The 15,033-nt window shown below is 35.9% G+C and overlaps 1 pseudogene; it reads left to right on the top strand.

Moving 5' to 3' along the window:
• The first annotated feature begins 12,799 nt into the window (after positions 1–12,799).
• Positions 12,800–13,817, top strand: LOC100512334 (annotated as a pseudogene).
• The last annotated feature ends 1,216 nt before the right edge of the window (positions 13,818–15,033 follow it).

Here is a 15,033-nt window from a genome sequence, read left to right as displayed (position 1 = left end):
TTACAGACGACCTTAGATATGATAAAGCAAATTTTAAAATTATACTTTATAGGTCTTTAATCCATTTTAGTTTATGGTGTATGGTGTTAGAGAATTCCTAGTTTCATTCTTTTATACGTAGCTGTCCAGCTTTCAAACCCTTGGGGGAAAACATAGGCAGAAAACTCTTTGGTATATGTTGCAGCAATATCTCATGGACTAATTAAAATAAAACCAAAAATAAATGGGACCAAATTGAGCTAAAAACTTTTGCACAGCAAAAGCAACCATAAACAAAATTAAAAGACCACCCATAGAGGAGTTCCCATCATGGCTTAGTGGAAATGAATCTTACTAGTATCCATAAGGATGCAGGTTTGATCCCTGGTCTCACTCAATGTGTTAAGGATCTGGCAGTGCCATGAGCTGTGGTTTAGTTCACAGACATGGCTTAGATCCTGCATTGCTGTAACTGTAGTGTAGGTCAGTAGCTACAGCTCCAACTTGACCCTGGCCTGGGAACCTCCATATGCTGTGGGGGTGGCCCTAAAAAGACCCCCCCAAAAAAGAAAATATTTCAAAATGAAACAACCAACAAAGGATTAATCTCCAAAATACACAAACAGCTAATGCAACTCTAAATTAAAAGAAAAAAACCAAATCAAAAAATGGGCAGAACCAAGCTGCAGTGTAGGTCACAGATGCAGCTTGGATCTCCTGCATTGCTGTGGCTGTGGTTTAGGCTGGCAGCTATAGATTGGATTCCACCCTTAGCCTGGGAACTTCCATATGCTGCAGCTGCAGGCCTAAAAAGACAACAAATAAGTAAGTAAGTAAATAAATAAATAAATACCTGTGGTACAAATTCAGGTGACTTAATATCTGTGTAATCCAAGTGTCCAAAGGTAAAAAGAGAGGACAAAGGGTAGAAAATTATTTGAGAAAACATTAGACAAAAAATTCTCCAAATTGATTAAATACATAAACACATGCTCACCCAGAATATCAAGTCCAATTACATAAGAGACAAAGAAAACCACAGTCACCTCATAATTAAACTTCTGAAAATGAGCATCACCATAAAAAAAATTAGAAATCAATTAAAAAAATCTCTGTAAAATACTACCAATTTGTAAATGTAAATAATGCATCAAGTAATCATGGGTCAAAAAAATAAAAATGAAATCTATAAACATTTTAAGTGAACAAAAATGAAAATATATAAAATTTGTGAGATGAAGATAAAGCAATACTAGGTAAGAAATTTATAGAATGAGGTCCCTTTATTTGAATAGGTGAAAAGTTTCAGATAAATCTCAGTTCTGTCTTATAAAACTAAGAAAGAAGAGTAAGCTCAACCTAAAGTAAGCAGAAGAAAATATAGAATAAAAATTAAAGCAAAAAGAAATAATAAAATGGAAAGCAGAAAAACAATAGAGAAAAACCAATAAATCCAAGAGCTATTTCTTTAAGAAGATCAATACATTTAATCAAGTCCATAGCCATAATGATCAATTAAAAAGGACACAAACCACCAATATTAGCAATGACAAATGTGCATCACTACACATTCTATGGATACATATATATATATATTTATATATAAATATAAAATACATATTTATGGCTACACCCGTGGCATATGGAAGTTCTGGGGTCAGGAATTGGATCCAAGTCACAGCTCTGACCTATGCAGCAGTTCTGCTGACACCATATCCTTAAACCCACTGGACCAGCCAGCCAGGATCAAGTCTGCACCTCCACAGAGAGGCAAGCCACTGTAGTCAGATTCTAAACCCATGGAACTCCAATTCTATGGTTATTAAGAGGATAATAAGGAGATGCTATGAATAATCTTATGTCAAAAATTTTGACCATTTTTTAATAAAACAGACCAATTCCTTGAAAGACACAAACTGCTAACGCTCTATAATGGGAACTGAATGTCCTTAAATCTATTACAGAAATTAAATGTCATTAAAAACATTTTTACAAAGAAAAAAAATGGGCAGAAAATCTAAATAGGCATTTCTCTAAGGCATACAGATGGCCAAAAAGCATGTGAAAATATGCTCAATAATACTGATTACTGGAGAAATGCAAATCAAAACTACAATGAGATATCACCTCACACCAATCAGAATGGCCATCATCAAAAGTCTACAAACAATAAATGCTGGAGAGGGTGAAGAGTAAAGGGAACCCTCCTGCACTGTTGGCAGGAATGTAAGCTGGTACAACTACTATGGAGAACACTTTGGAGATCCTTAAAAAAACTAGAAATAGAACTACCCTATGATCCAACAATCCCACTTTGGGGTGTATATTCAGAGAAAACCATAATTCAAAAGATACATGCACCACAGTATTCATTGCAGCACCATTTACAATAACCAAAACATGGAAGCAGTCTAGATGCCCATCACCAGAAGAATGGATAAAGAAGATGTGAAAGAATGAAATAGTACCATTTTCAGCAATATGGATCATCAGGCTAAGTGAAGTGAGTCAGAAAGACAAAGATCACATGGTATCACTTACATATGAAATCTAATAAAAATGATGCAAATGAAATTTACAAAACAGAAACAAAACTCACAGATTTTGAAAACAAATTTATGGTTACCAAAGGAAAAAGAGGGAAGGATAGACTAGGAGTTTGGGATAAACACATACACACTACTGTATATAAAATAGATAAGTAACAAGGACCTGCTATATAGCACAGTGAATCTACTCAGTATTTTTTAATATCCTATATGAGAAAATAATCTGAGAAAGAATGAATATATGTACATGTACAAACTGAATCACTTTGCTGTACACCTAAAACTAACACAATATTTAAAACAACTACACTGCAATACAATTTAAAAATATACATTGTATTACTGTATAAAATATTTCTTTTTCATGCTGGAAATCTACTCATCGAACTATGGAAAAGCTGTGTTTATGTGTTAAGAGGGTTTATACATTGCAGTGAGGGACTGGATGGAGTGTTTTACAGATTTGATTGACATTGATTGTCTTTCTGATTCTGATTACAAATGTCCATTGCTACCTACATATATCAATCCTTCCATTGCTCCAAAGGAAATACCTCAATCTTTCCAAATTGCATCATCACTGCTAAAGGAGTGGTGAATAAACATACTATTCATTCTATGTCTCCTCTACTGCAAAGATATTTCTTCAGTCTTCATCATCAATAACAACTCACAAGAGAGCTTGAATTTCTTCCCAATTATATGATTCAGGGACAGTAGTTTTTCTGTGTGAATATTCAAGTCCTTCCCACTTCTTCAAGTTCCCTGGAACAGAACCTCATACAGTCATTTGTTAGAAGAGTTACCTGAAATAAATTTAATAGCAGAGTAATCATGGACACTGTCTTCCAATATCAGAACACATACTAAAATTAGATGCTGCAGATTGTTATAGTTGTCCTCAGTATAGGTCAGTTTGATTGTTACATCAGTTAACTTGCTATATCACAAGTCATCCAAAAATCAAATGGTTTCATGTAAGTCCTTTATTATCAAAAGGGAACATATTATTCTGACTTCTACAGAGTTCCTCATGAGTCTGTAGTCAACTCTCCATCTCTGCATGGTGTTTCTAAGACTCATCTGAGATGCAGGGTGTGTCTATATTATCCTTCTGCTTGAACCAATTTATGGTCAGTTTACTTCAATTCTATGTTTAGTTTAACCTTCTATTTACTGAAAATTTCATTTAGCACATAAATTACTTTAATTTCATCCCATGAATATTATGTATAAACATACATATATCATATGTATAGATGTATATAATATATTTTTCTTTCTTCATAGTCATAAAAATGTATCTTTCACCTATGTTATGTGCATCGAGTACCTTTGCTTTATCAAGATAACAACCTGGGCATGGACCATGAGGGGTTTTTTTCCCAATAATTTATTAGGGTATTATGAACACAATAAATGGTATACAAAGTGATGGATTAAGGGAGCTATACAAAATCAAGGGTTCATATTGCGTGGTTGCATTTGTGTATACTTCAAGTGAGTGAAGAGTAAGTTGTAACTTCTTTATTATGTATTTGTTAAAAGTTTAAACTCCTTTAACATTAGTTTCATCATTTCTGACTATAATGCAGGATAATAAACATAATTTTAAAAGGACATGTGATAAATAAATAAAGTTATGAAAACACATCATTGGATCCAAAGAAAACATTCAAGGGGAAGTGTTTTATGCATGTACATTTGTACACATTCTTCATTCAAATAAACACAGTCACACATATATATGTACAAACATAGAGACATATGTATGAGGTCTTTTTTTTTAATGGCTGCACCTGTGCCATAAGGAAGTTCCAGGCTAAGGGTTGAATTGGAGCTGCAGCTGCAGACCTACACCACAGCCACAGCAACACAGGATCCGAGCCTGGGTCTGCAATCTATATCACAGCTCATGACAATGCCAGATCCTTAACTCACTGAGCAAGGCCAGGAATTGAACCTGCATCCTCATGGATACTAGTCATTTTTTTAACATGCTGAACCACAATGGCAACTCTGTGTGAGTTCTTTTTTTTAAGGTTAAAGAAAATTTGAGAAAATAGAGAGGCTAGAAACCAAAGAACGAATGTTCAAATTAACATAAATTTGTTAAATGTAAAAATTGACGAGCACAAATTGAAAGGAGAATAGGTGACTATAATTTTAATAATAAATTATTTCCCCTGTATTTATTGCTGAAAGACTTCAAAATTAGAGCCATGCTTACCTTTGTGAATGGGCACACTGATGGGGGACCAACCGATGGGGGCAAAATGACTTAAAATATCGGACTTCTGCTTAAGATAGAATTTGAAGTTAAAATGCCCTTACCCATGGGAAGCTAAATGATTGAATGGAGAGGTGTAACTCACTTTCCTCAAATAAAATAACATTTAATAAATGTCTATATTATACATTCTTATTTGCGGGCTAAAAAATTATCACACAAGCAGCTTAAACACTTTTATGAATCTATTTAGTCAGGTCAGAAACCTGATTGATTTCATTAGACTAAAACTCCAGATTTCTAAAGAGCTGGGATCTTCTATGCCCTCCAAGGGAGGGTCTATTTAGTTCTTTTTTTCAGTTTCTATGATGCAATTGCATTCCTTGTCTCATAGCCTTTCCTCCATCTTAATAGCCAGAAGCATAAAATACACATATCTCTCCATGACTCAGAAACTTTTCTCACTCTACCACATTCCTTCCATAGTTATAGGATTTTGTGATTGTTCATTTTGTACAATTGTGTAAGTATAAAAGATTTGTAATGTACTTGTGATTACATTAGGTCCACCTGGAAAATAGTAGCCAATCTTTTTTTTTTTTTTTATTTTCCCACTGTACAGCAAGGGGGTCAGGTTATCCTTAGATGTATACATTGCAGTTACAGTTTTTTCCCCCAAGTAGCCAATCTTAAAATCAACAGATTAGTAACTTTATCCCATGTGCTTCTTAATCCCAATTTGCTATATAAACTAACATATTCTAAGGCTCTTAGGATTAGGATGTGAGCATCTTTTGGAGGCCCTTTTTCTACCTACTACAAAATAGTTTTCAGAGGTTTATGAAGTCATTCAAGGTCATAGTATGAAAGAATTATACCCAGAATTTATCATAGCCTCTGAACTGTGTGAATACACTCTTCATTCAAAACCCTAAACAAACAAAATTTATGGTGACAAAGACCTAAAAATAATTACAGCTGACTCTAATAAAACACGTGATCACAGCCTTGCTACTTAAACAGTACTCCACATGTGAGGATCTGCAGCACCAATAACAGTCAGGAACTTGTTAGAAATGAAGTCTCTGGGTCTATGGGGGACCTGCTGAATCAGGATCTGCATTTGAACTAGAATCCCAGGTGATTACTGTTCACATTAAAAAGTTGGAAAAGTGTCTGGTCTAACATAAATTTTCTCACCTTCTTATTGTTAACCTTTGGGTCATATAATTACTAGTGTTGGTGCTATCCTGTGCATTGCTGGTATTTATCAGTCCACCCCTGCAGACATTGCCAATGTCCCCAGGATCAAAATCATACGTGATTGACAACTACTGCCCCAGAGGTTGAGAAGGGTAAGCATCCTGACATAATTCCAATCAAGACTCCATCCCTTACACAGATTGTAACTTGGGAAGATCACTAAACCCCTCCAGAGCCCATTTCTGCAATGAAAAACAGAGTTCATAATAGTAATAATTCCCAATCTGGACTTTTCAAAAATTAAATTACACAATTCAAATAAAGGGCTAAGATCTATGTATACATCTTGTGGAGTTTGCATTCTGGATGAATGGAAATGAATCTGACTAGTATCCATAAGGATGCAGGTTCAATCCCTGGCTTCACTCAGTTAGTTAACAATCCAGCATTGCCATGAGCTGTGGTATAAGTTGCAGACACTACTTGGATCTGGCATTGCTATGGCTGTGGCATAGGCCAGCTGCTATAGCTCCGATTTGACCCCTAGCCTGGGAACCTCCATATGCCATGGCTGCAGCCCTAAAGAAAAAAAAAAAAAGCCAAAAATAAATAAATAATGTCTTATAATTAACAGACTTTTTTGTCTTTTTGTCTTTTTGCCTTTTCTAGGGCCGCTCCCACGGCATATAGAGGTTCCCAGGCTAGGGGTCTAATCAGAGCTACAGCCACCAGCCTATGCCAGAGCCACGGCAATGTGGGATCCGAGCCGCATCTGTGGCCTACACCACAGTTCATGGCAATGCTGGATCCTTAACACACTGAGCAAGGCCAGGGATCGAACCAGCAACCTCATGGTTCCTAGTCAGATTCGTTAACCACTGTGCCACGACGGGAACTCCCTAACAGACATTTCATAATATGATACTAAATGACAGCTCCACACTCTTAGACAAATATGAAATTCCTCATTGTTTTAGCCAAAGTGTTATGAAGCTAGGGAGTATACTGAACAAAGTTTTATTATTAAAGGAAAACCATTTCCTTTGTTGAGGGTGGGAAATTAATTTTCTATTCATATGAGGGGTTGTATTCCCACCACAAGTCAAGGCTTTGAAGATCCACAGAACCTGATCAAGACAGGTTTTCTCAGTATTCTACAGTGGGAAAACTCTAGCTCAGGATTAGACCTCTATAAGTCAGGAGAAGTAATGGAGAAGGATTAATAAAAACTGAATTCACCCAGCTTATAGTCCAGTCTCATAGGAATAGAGTGTCAACAGGGAAATTTTTCTTTCTGTCCAGATCAATTTCCCTCAGGAAAACCAATTACGTAGAAGTGGTGGTATGAGCAGACAGAGCAAGCTGTAAATAACCCTCTGCTGCATCCCCTCAGCCATGCAGCCTTGGACTGGACAGGACATGGAGTCCTAAGTCTAGCTGGGACTCTGAAGCTTGACTTCTTCTTACACTTCCTGTCTGCTACAGTCTCCATCAACTACCATACAGAGAAGATTGTTGTCTTCCAAGTGGAGATATTCCTCTTAGAGACTCCATTCAGGTGAGTTCTATAGCCCAGTAGGTACTGCAGAAGAAGATGAAGAGATGAAACCTAATAATGTTTACCTGAGGTCACCTGAGGCCATTCCAGGCTAGTGCACAACCTAGGGTTTGCTGTGATGGTTTACTGGCATGATTAATAAATGTATTTATTTATTTATGGTGCTAAACAGAGAAGTGAATATTGAACTCAGCAAGGCAAGGGTCTGGGTTAACAATTAATTTACAATATCGGAAGCCCAAATAGATGGGGAATGAAAAGCATAAAGAGCTTCCAGTAAAAGTAGAACATAAGACTAAGGGTGTTTGCTATTAACTAGAGGAGAAAAGTAAACTGTTAGCTGTAGAGGGATATAAAGTGAAGTGAGGGCCTTTCTTTTTACTTTTAAGATGTGTTGTATCAAACAACATTTCCATTTAATGAGAAAGAACCAGAGGAAAGAGTACTTGCAATTAAATCCTTGAAATAGCACAGTAGGGGCCATTCATATCACAACATCTTAATTTTCTTGAGTATTCAAAAGAAATTTTAACAATCTATTATGTGAGAAAGGGTATGCAAATGAGCTTACATTCAACTATTTCATTACCCTTGAAGCTGAATGTAATTGTGGGTTCCTTATCCACTTACCTTATCTATTGAAAATTGTCTGTGGCATCTTTGGTATTTGGATAGTGGGGTCAGAGTGTTTTTCTTCCTCTGTTGATTACACTCTTTCATAACAAAAAATTGGAGATTTTTTTCACCGACTTTGCAATTTTCCATTTAGTCTTTTTTTTAATGTATTGTAAATATGTTTGTGATGATTATATGAGAGTTTATAAGTTTTGGGTAGTAATATCAGACAGTCATTATTATATTACTTTTTAAGTTGTTGTATCTGAAGAAATTTAGCATTCAATATTCTTCACTTTAGTCTTGCTTTCAAAACAAATGAAAGTGAATGCCCTTCTGTTCTACACACTTATTACTAATAAATCAATTTTATATAGTTGACCCTTGAACAATACGGATTTGAACTGCATGCAGAGTTTACTCAATAAAAAATACTACATAATTGGTGGTTGGTTGAATCAGCAGATGTGAAATAACAGATACAGAGGGCTGGCTATGGGACTTGAGCATGCATGGACTTTGGGATCCCTGGGGGGTCCTGGAACCAATCCCCCAATAGTAAGGGGATAATATCCATATTTCTAACTAATTTTCACATCTCTATTTTTCCTTATTGTTATTTTTGGACTTTTGCTGTTGGATCTATTTCTAAAAGTTGCATCACCTTTAGTCACCATTTGGAAAGCATGTTTTACATTGGACTAATGATCACACTTATCCTCCTTAACCATATGTGCATCCCTATATCATTACATAAGATGAAATTAAAAGTTAAAATACCACTTAATTCCCACATTTTGAAAGAAATTTTAAATATATTTTTTTTAATTTCTGAGTTTTTGACAATTTCATCTATGTTAGTGATCCATGTTTGTCATTACATTGTCATTCTAAATATCTTCTTTCAGAAGTTGATTTTGAATTTCTTTCAATTTTTGCTTCCACAGTTGTTTTGAACCACTGTACTTAACCTTATTGCATTTCATTTTCATTTTTTCTTCCAAAAATCTTTGTCTCTTTCAAAGATTTTCTTATACACACATATACATTTACACACTTTAAATTCAAGTGTGTGATTGTGATAACAACACTTTGCACATCAACATAAATGCTCCTAATTTTTAGCAGCAATCTTTTCATTCCCTAGCTTTTCCCCCTCATTTCTCCTTTCTCAGTACTACCTTATAGACATCCTTCCAATCAACTGCAGCAATGACTCCCTATTTCAAAGTCTGCATAACTTTCCATGCTGTGCCTGTGCTAGTTATATTTTTGATGGGCTTTCATATTCTTTGTTATAAATTTGTATTATATCAATGCTAGAAAATATTTTCAGGATAGTTAAATGACATCTATATTTCTCACCTGAAGGTGATTTTTGTCCCCAGGGAATACTGAGCCATATTGGGAGACATTTTTAGGTGTCACAATGCAGTGGGGTGGGTGGTGGCAGAAATGCTGTTAAACATCCTGCAATGCACAGGACAAAAACCAACAGAGAGAATAATCTGGCCCAGGATAGCAATAGGGCCAAGATTGAGAAATACTGAGTTAAAGAATACCTGTATAGTTAACATTTATAGATGTCTTCAGAATGTTTCCCCAAGATGTTTGACAATTCGACTAGAAAAATTAGAGAATACTCCATTTACTACAGTTTGACAACTCAACTAGAAAAATGAGATACGACTGCATATACTACCAGTCTAAAAGTTCCAAATACCATCAAGGCAGCAACTCTCTAAGTTTCCCACTCCCTCAGGAATGTGGGTGTGAAAGAAAATTCTTCTTGTTTCTTAACCAGTTTGAGCAAGTACTCACATCTTTCGTCACCCCATTCATTTTCTTCTTATTATTTAGGTCCACATATTATATGCCCTTTTTCATGTAATTATAGAAATCATCAATTAAAATAATTCTAACAGGTAATTGTTTCTCTGTTAACTTTTGGCTAGGTATTTGGGGCCATAAAGTAGTTTCAGTTTTTATTTTGTAAAGTATGCCTATCTTCTGACTTCTGAGTTTCTTGCCTTAATTATGATGCTTTGCCCTCTTATAGATCTTGCATGTGGTTTTCAAGATTTGCCTCTAAAATGTAATGGTTACTCCTACACTGAGGCTTTATGCCTTCTGATTTTTTGTTAGATGTGAGATGGAGAACCACTCACCTTCTTCCGCATAGAGAGACATCTATGCCAGCTTTTATTTAACAATCCAAACTTTTCCAAATGAACTGAAATACAATTATGTCATATATTAAACTGAGACCTAATTTTCTGATTCACTCACCAGATAATAACATAATATCTGCCAAATATCAGAAATTTCTAGGGTTTTTATATGTTAAATTATTATATGTCAAGGTCTTAGGTAATTTAATTATTAATCAGAATGATTTGTTCAATTCTCCCTATTGTATATCATGTTTCAGTTAGTTTTAATGTTCAATTCAATTTTGCTTGATTCAGTTCTTTGAAAAGCATTCTATTTAACCTATGTTTATATCCTATGTCTCATTTTTTATTCATAAATTCTTGTTTTCTCACATTATTTTCTATATAAGTGTACATACATTCACATAATTTTCATAAAATATAAAAGTGAACAAAGCAATTAAAATCCTGGCTTCTTTGGGATTGCATTGCAGTGAGGAAGACAGTACCTCAATTAAATGTGAGTATGAAGTAATGTCCTCAGGTGAATAACATGAAGAAAATTAATCAGATAAGAGCATGGATTGGCATGGAGGCTGCAAGATTTTATAGAGTATGGTCTGGGGAGGCTTTTGAATGTTGAACAAGAAATAGACCCATGACTAGTTGTGTCCATTGGACTTGTCAAAAAAGAGATCAGAACCCAATGCCTATAGCACCAAGAACTATGTCTAGTCACTTATGATTGAGCATGGTAATGGGAGAAGAAAGAATGTATATATATATATGTGTGTAACTGGGTCACCATGCTGTACAGTAGAAAAAAAAATTGTATTGGGGAAATAACAACAACAACAGAAACCCCCAATGCCCAAGAATAACAAATAAATGTGCCACCTATAAAACATGAGGAAGGGGTTTGCCTCATCCTGTATTGGGTTATGTATAGACCAGCTGGCTAAGTGGAATGAGCACAAGAAAGTCAAGTCTTCCACTCTCTAATGGAGCCCCAATGGGAACTCCCCAAGTGCCCAACTTTTAAAAAGTGAAGTGTGAAGTTTGGAGAGTGAAGTATAGTTTACTACTTTTACTCATTTTTCTCTCCTGATGTTCAATCTGTAAGGTGGTATAAACCATAAAGTTATCATTACATTTCCCTGGCACATATTTGTCCCTCCATTCTTATTTTCCCTGGGTATCAGTGAGACATAATCTGGATTGTATGGCACCAGAACAAAGCATTTCCTTCCTCACAGTCTCTCAGGACAACTGAGCTTATTAGATCTATTGCTTTCCATGTCCATTTAATTTCTCCCTCTTTCCCTCCCCCCACCTCTCTCTCTCTCTCACTCCTTTATATACAGGACAGAATACGACCAAACCAAAATGGACCCCCAAAATTACCTGTCTATGAGAAGCTTAAGGATAGGGATTTCTAGGTACCATTTCACCATAATTTATGAGAGAGTTAATATGATCAAACTTGTGTTCTATGTATTCAGATATTAAACAGTGTTGTGGTTAGAAGGATATGGAAGTAACACACACCAGGAGGCCATGATGTGCTATGGTGTGTATGTGTGTAGACTTTGTGGAGTGAGAACACTCCTCAGACTGGGGTATATGGGCTCATTTATTCTGAGGTCATGCCTATAATACAGGGAACTGGAACACAATCAACACATGGTACCAAGGAGGACATCTGTTTCATTGGACATAATTCTGTGGCAACCCTGTAATAAAGTTCCAAAGGTAATTTGTGTGAAGAGGAGATTCCCTGTGTCTTGAAATTTAAGCAGTACTGAGATCCCCTTTTTCTTCAAAATTCACAAACACCATAACTCATCACTCTCTCACTTTTTTATTACACTCTCCACACTAATATCATGTTTTGGCTTTGAACATCTCAAAGAATCATCTTCCTGAGGGCCTTTTCAGTGGCTATTCCTTCTGCCAGGCACACACTTCCCCACATATGCTCAGGTTTCTACCTTCTCTTCCTTGAGGTCTCTGTTCACCTCTCACCTTATTTGACTGTCTTGCCACAACACCCAGCAAAACAGAATACATTATAGCCACACTCTGCTTTATACTTGCATTGGTTAGTTACTTCATAGCACCTGTTACCATCTGATGTACTTATGTAATTTTTTATATTTACTTATATATTTTCACCATCATTAAATTGTAGCCATTTTTGTTTTTCCACTTGAAAATACTGACTAGACTAAGAAACAGTCTACACTGAGCATATGTCTCTCAAATTCATGAAAAAAATTCTCATTCAACTGTTGAGTATATAATCTCCTAAGAGAAATGCTGATTTTGGAGGAAGATTCCTAATCAGAGATGAAACAGTGAAACCCTGAGAGGAAACACGTCTTCACAGAAAATATTGAAGTTAATTCTTGACTGAAAAATATAAAATGTATCATCTCAACTATGAGAGTAATTCTCATTTCTATAAATCTAATCATGCTGTTTTTCCTTTTCTTGGTAGTCACCTCCAACCATGGACCCAGGCAATAGCACAAAAACTTCCAAAATTCTTCTTCTGGGATTTTCAGAGGAACCAAAACTGCAGCCTCTCATATTTGGGCTTTTCCTCTCCATGTACCTGATCACTGTGCTTGGAAACCTGCTCATCATCCTGGCTGTCAGCTCAGACCCCCACCTCCACATACCCATGTACATCTTTCTTTCTAACCTGTCCTGTGTAGACATGTTTCACCTCCACCACCACCCCAAAGATGCTGTGGAACATCCAGATGCAGAGCAAATTTATGACCTATTCAGGCTGCATCACTCAGATGTACTTTTTCACACTCTTTCTAGGGCTGGATGACTTCCTCCTGACCATGATGGCCTATGACCGGTTTGTAGCCTTCTGCCACTCCCTGCATTACAGGGTCATCATGAACTCAAAGCTCTGTGGACTACTGGTCCTGGTTTCCTGGATCATGAGTGTTCTGCATTCCCTGTTGCAAATCTTAACGGTGTTGCAACTGTCCTTCTGCAAAGACTTGGAAATCCCTCACTTTTTCTGTGAACTCAATCAGATGATCCAATCTGCCTGTTCTGACACATTTCTTAATAACATAGTGATGTATTTTGCAGTTGGGCTGCTTGGTGTTTCTCCCCTGGCTAGTATCCTTTACTCTTACTCAAAGATAGTTTCCTCCATACATAGAATCTCGTCTTCTCAAGGGAAGTATAAGGCATTTTCCACCTGTGCATCTCACCTCTCAGTTGTCTCCTTATTTTATTGTACCTGCTTAGGAGTGTACCTCAGTTTTGCTTCTACTGACAGCTTACAGTTAAGTGCAGTTATCTCAGTGATGTACACTGTGGTCACACCCATGCTGAACCCCTTCATCTACAGTCTGAGGAACAAGGACATAAAGCGGGCTCTGAAGAGATTTTTTTGGGAAAAGTGTAAAAGGGCCATTTTTCCTATGGTGAAGAATTGCCACAATTGCAGTGATCGAACCCTCAGCATCAGAAATTGTAATCCTATGATAAGACTTTGAAAATAGGACTTAGCCCTTCTATGCATTTCTTGTAGTTTTAATTTCACCCTCTCTATTCAAATTAAGTAATTCAATTAAGATTTCTCATTCTTTAAAATCACACTGTTTCCCTTTGTTGATTTCTTATTTTCAAAATTTATTCTCAGATTTGGACTGGAAATATTTGGTTATCGCCATTTACCAAGTGAGACAAAGTAGATATTTAAAGAATAATTTCTTCTCAATATATATCATACTGAATATTTTTTCTTTTATTTGACTAAAAGAATAATCATGGGTTGATCTACTGCTATGAAAAATAACACTTGGCAACAAAGGCAATTTATAAAATTGTATAATACACTGCAGATCTTTATTCATGTGTATATCAATCATTTGTGTATCACCCTTAAGTGTGCTTCAAGAAAATGTAGTCTTTAGGATATAGCATTTTGTAGACAGTCACTGGGTTTTATTATGCACGTTAGGACCCGGTTTTCTCTTTAGGTGCTAGGACCATGTTCCCTCATTCAGCTGCATGTCCACAGTACCAAACATAGTCCCTGTAAACAACTGATCATTAAATACAATATCCCAAGATGATTCTTCATTAAAAGACAAAATTTAATAAATAGATGACCCTAATATGATCTTAGAGCCAGAGATGACCTTAAGTACAGTGGAGCAAGATTTTAAATCATTCAATATATCACTATGCAAAAATATATTTTAATCATTTTGCCCATCTACTCATTTAAACCTGAAGAATTTTTGTCAGTCTGTAAGTATTGTTGTCCGTGTGTTTATACATATGGATGAAGAATTCATTGTCATTTTAAAATATTTTTTAAATTTTTATTATACTTGATTAATACTGTTTGGTCAATTTCTGCTGTACAGCAGAGACCCAGTTTTATATATACATAAACTATGTATATAGTCTTTTTTCTCACTTTATCCTCCATCAAGTTCCATAACAAGTGACTAGATATAATTCTCTGTGCCACAGAGCAGAATCTCATTGCTTATCGCTCCAAATGTAATAGTTTGTATTTACTAGCCCCAAATTCCCAGTCCATCCCACTTCTTCCCCCTCCCCCTTGGCAACCACAATTCTGTTCTCCATGTCCATGAGTTTGTATATTTTCTGTAGATAGGTACATTTGTGCCATATATCATAGTCCATACACAAGTGATATCATATGATATTTGTCCTTTTCTTTCAGACTGACTTCAC

Source organism: Sus scrofa, unplaced genomic scaffold (genome assembly GCF_000003025.6).
Source record: "Sus scrofa isolate TJ Tabasco breed Duroc unplaced genomic scaffold, Sscrofa11.1 Contig2258, whole genome shotgun sequence".
NCBI classification, from domain to species: Eukaryota; Metazoa; Chordata; class Mammalia; order Artiodactyla; family Suidae; genus Sus; species Sus scrofa.
Note: the sequence above shows the minus strand (reverse complement) of the source record. Positions and strands in the feature narration are given on the sequence as shown.